Here is a 5,286-nt window from a genome sequence, read left to right on the forward strand (position 1 = left end):
GAGCAGAAGAGTAATATTACATTTCAAATTACCCATTACAAAATTACCAAAATAAAAAAGGTTTCTGCTCATGATTCTTTCTGACTAGATACATAATCAACATATGTTCACAAAGCTGACACTACAAAGTTTACAGGAATCAGAATTACTCAGACTGTTATTATAATAGCGATATATAAGCTCAAACATAAAAACAAAAATCAAACAAAAACAAAAAAATATTAAAAAAATTAATAAATTGTTGATGTAGGATATGATTTTAAAAACATAGTGTAGCCACAAGTCTTACCAAAGCTTCAATTGAAATTTCATAATATAATCTTTAAAATTGTGAATTTTATGAAATACTAAGGCCATGTCATGTGTGTTTTTAGAGAAGGTTTAAATGATTGATTTATGGCACACTGAAAATAATGACTTTATGGAATGGTAAAATCTATTACTTGAATTCATGTAATTTATACATTGTAAAATCAAGATTTAGTTGGAACTATAGTATCTTAAGTAAAATGTACACTATCTATTCATGTAATAACATTACTGAGAAGATCGAGTAAATTGTATTATATATTTACATATACCATTTAATGTTTTATAGTCACTCTGTAGGTTGAGGGGAGAGCTGTGCTCATCACGGCTGTGACACTGGATTTGGACTTTAATGAGCTTGGCTTCGCTGTGTTTGCAGGTCGTCTGTTTAAGGTAATGGTTCATTCAACTATTCCTGAAATGTACTCCTCAGCTGAGCTTCTGAAAGTTGCATTCACTTTTTTGATAATGCAGAATAAACTGAATTACTCCTGGTAGTATTAATCAAGTGTACACTGTAAATGGTCTTGTGTGGGACAGTATGCTGTGTATGTAATGTCATACTGGTTTGTTTTTGTGAGTGGATGGAGGATGGAGAAGATGCAAAGGAGCTGGAGAGCCTTCATTCAGAGAAGCTGAAGGTTGTGCAGCTGGACGTCTGCAGTGAGGAGCAGGTCTCTCAGGCTGTTGAGTTTGTGACTGTTAACCTGGAAGAGCCGGAGAAAGGACTGTGTCTTCAGATCAGACTGTAGAAGTTCAGAGGATGTGCAGGTCAAAAGGCATTCAGGGGGACCAGACGACCAAAACAGGGATGTTTCGGAGAAGTGCTATTTGAGTTTAGAATATTTATACACTCTTTAATTATTTATTAATATTCATAAAAACATTTGAATTTTTAAACTTTAAACTCCCGCCCACATAAAAGTAACCTATATATATATATATATATATATATATATATATATATATATATATATATATATATATATATATATATATATATATATATATATATATATATATATATATATATATATTGTACATGAACGTACACTGGGGTTTTCAGCCTGAGGCTCAGGGATCTCATGAGGCATCAAGAGGGTGCTAGAGGCTCTGAGGGAAAAAAGAAAATAGTGGGAAAAGATGCTACAGTACAGGGATGTCAAAGTGAAGGTATGAATGCAATGCATTTAACACAATAATGCAAGAACATTAATACTATACTGACAATTTTCTCAGAATTGTGTGACATTGCAAGTGACCTTGCAATTGTGAGTTAAACAGTCAGCACTTCAAGATATAAAGTCAAAAGTGTTGAATTATCATAAATTTGCAGTGTTGAGTTATTACAATTCTGAAAGACATTTTTGTTTTGCTTTGATCTTTAGTTTTTTTTTTTTTTTTTTTTTTACAGTTGGTAGTTTATATCTCACAATTCAAAAAAAAAAAAAAATCATAATTGAGAGGGGGAAAAAAAAGTTGCCAATACCATTTTTTTTTCTTTCAGTGGTGGAAACGGGCTTCCATTTAGATCCTCCTATGTTAATGTTGAAGTCCATCACAAAATACAACTTTATCAGCTTAAGATTTCTTCTTTTAATGTTTTTAAGATCAATAAATTATAAAATATTTGTATTTTTTTAATGTGGCTCAATATAATTCAATATATTATCCGCCGTAGGTAAATAACTAGAAAAACTAAGTTAAAAACAATGTGCACCACAAACTAGTTAGCAATTTGACAATACTATTAATTAAAATAATACCAGTTTGCGATATAAAGCAGCATAACAGACAAAGCTTTTGTACAACTGATATACCTGAAAGTGAATGGCACTAAAAGCTTAAACCCTATAAATTGCCACCACACTTTCACTTTAAAAGTTTCTGTATGTAATTTGTTTGACTGTACTAAAGCATAGAAATACCATGTGTTTGCAGGTATTTAGGAAACATGCTAACTTCACATAATTGTTTCTTTGAAAATCAATGATACTGCCAGTTATTCTACTTTGAAATCTTTTTTCCGTGTCTGACCTTTTTTTTTTTTTTTTTGGTCTGTGTGACTCCGCCCACTGGCAATTTATCCAATAATATTTCAACATCCTGGGTTGCCAATTCAGTGTATTGCAGAAAAAGTAGCCAGCAATCAAAATGGGTCAGAGGTCAGCGATTCTAGGCGACCTACAAATCTGGCAACCCTTGTGAGAGTAGAGTCTGAGGAGGGCGAGGGGGGCGGGAGAAACAACGCTCTTCAGTATTTTGAATTTGGACTGCAGTACCCAATTTGACCACTAGCTGTTAATATTACATACTCCACCTTTAAAAATAAGGAGAATAAGATGGTTGCTTTTATATAACTGTGTGAATTTAATCAGGATCTGATCGGTGAGTTTAGGGGGGTTTGTGATTTTATCTTGCAGGTCTGTGGGCTGTGGTCAATAATGCTGGTATCTCCACATTCGGTGAGGTGGAGTTCACAACCATGGACACATACAAGCAGGTTTCAGAGGTCAACCTGTGGGGCACCATCAGAGTGACCAAAGCCTTCCTGCCTCTCATCCGCAGGGCTAAAGATAAAGTAATCAACACACTCCGTGCAGTCCAAGAGCAGTGCCAGTTCTCTCAGGGGAAGGCACATGTCTGTTTGATTAATGATAGGTCACCCATTCACTTGATAAATTAACGACTAGTTAAAGATGTAAAGAGTTAATCTTAAAACTAAACTGACATTAGGAATCAATCTTTTGCTCTCCTTGTGTTTCTATATGCATGTTAACACAATTCAGCAGCAAATGAAGACTGACGCCAGGATGTGGTTTTTCCAAAAAAAAAAAAAAAAAAAAAAAAAAAAACCTTTTACTTCAATTTCAGTTGAATAAGAAATAATTGAAGTCACATAAAACGCTTATATTACAATGCTCATTTATATCACATTCCTCACTTATATTATATTTCTCTCTTACATTACACTTCTTCCTACTATGCATATGCATCTTTTCATGTTGCACCTGTAGTTGTCCATGCGATGTCACGTCACATAGATGCTTTAATAATACAAATGCATATTAGTTTCATCATTGCGTGATTACATAAACTCGTGAATTGAACCAGTTCACTGTACAACCAGTCCAAAACCACCAGTTTGCTGAAAAGAATCAGATATTCACGTTTTCCTGAGGCTCTGAGTTACAGGTAATAATGTTTTAAATAACGTTCTGTTTCTTGCATATACTGATTGTTTTGCTTCATAAGACCTCAATACATCGCCAGGAGCCAAAGCTGTTAATTTTGTGTAGCTTGATTTGCTTTCTGTTAATGTCAAAAGTGCTGGTAGCTGTTAACTTGCATTATATTAATCACCAAGGACCATGGTTTTTCAGCTAAAGTCTTAAAAAAAATCTTGGTTGGCCTAAGAGCGAGTAAACTAACAGCACATTTTCATTTTTGGGGGAACTACCTTTGTTTAAATGTATGCACTTTGATTCACTTCATCATATGTTAGGCTCATTAATGGTTAAGTATTTTAGAAATATGAGCACTTTCAGTATTTTGATTTGGTCATGCAGATATTTCCATAGAGCGATCACGATTCCCCAGAGGCCTGAAGCCAGAAGTGGTGAAAAGCAGCATTATACGACGCGTTCCGTCGTGCTGCTGATGTGGCAGATGTCGTAGTGTGGCTCTTTTCTTTGAAAGGATGAAACCACAGATGAACAAAAGACGCCGGTTCTGTCACTGCTTTCTTAGGAGAAACATAAAGAGTGAGGGTCTGAAAGCATTATAAGGTCAACATATATTCCTTATGAACATTCCTTTTATGAATGTCTCTTCCAAGAATCTGAATTATTATATTGAGGTAAATAACTTCAACATAAGATTTGTGCTGAAACATTCTGAATGTTGAAATTAAAAATTAATACATACGCAGCAACCCAATTTGCAAACTTCTGTGCAGTAAAATGATGTCCTTTGCTTTATTTTATGTAGTAAGTAGACTGGCTGTGTTTTAAATAGCATACTAGCATACTGTTCTTACTGTTGCTGCAGTATGTTGTGTGTACTAGCGTTCAAACGTTTGGGGTTGGTATGATTTTTGATTTTTGTTTGTTTTGTTTTTGTAAGGGGTCTCTTATGCTCTCCAGGGCTGCATTTATTATCATTTTTTAAATGATTGAAAACCTATTAGAGAATTGTCACCAACCGTCTGCTACTCTTCCATAGTGTGAGGGCTAATGGGCATTATTTCTCCAAACACCTCAGAGATAGAATGACATTTGGAAACACTAGGATTTGGGATTCACTGCTGATTTTACAAACTATACATAGGATGGATTGCATGAGAACTGAAATGATATCAAATGTTGGCCACTGGAGGGAGCAGTTGAGCTGACATCTGTAGCCATCAACCTCTTTTTCAAATATTGTACTGGATTATGTCTTCGCTCTCTTACACGTGATGTAATTGCCTAATAAGGACCGTGTGTTTGCATGGCTTTCCTGCTCGATTTCCTGTCTTGCATGTGAGTTTCTGGACATCCTTCCACTACAGTTTGCCTTTTATATAACATAGCTTAAGCTGAAACATAATAGTACAGCATTCTCGTCTAATATTTTAGGGATTTTCACTGGCGTTGGTTGTGAAATCATGGAGAGTACATTTCTGTATTTACGGAACTGGGCAGACACAAGTAATTTCGTTCTTAATGGTCACGCGCTTCCCGTGCTGTTCTCAGCTAATATTTCACATTGGTTCAGTTAATTGTTTCACGCACAGCATGTGTGAAATCATTAAGATTCCCAGCAGGTCTTCATTTAGTGCTAGCAAAATATAATTTCCATAACAGTGGGACACAAAATCATGCAGGGTAACTGATTCCAAATGACATTTACTAATTAAGCCTTTATATATAGTTTTAACCTCTGAAATTGTGATGCCAGATTTATGCTCTGGATGACATTAAAGAGATGTCAGCA

Source organism: Carassius gibelio, chromosome B18 (genome assembly GCF_023724105.1).
Source record: "Carassius gibelio isolate Cgi1373 ecotype wild population from Czech Republic chromosome B18, carGib1.2-hapl.c, whole genome shotgun sequence".
NCBI lineage: Eukaryota > Metazoa > Chordata > Actinopteri > Cypriniformes > Cyprinidae > Carassius > Carassius gibelio.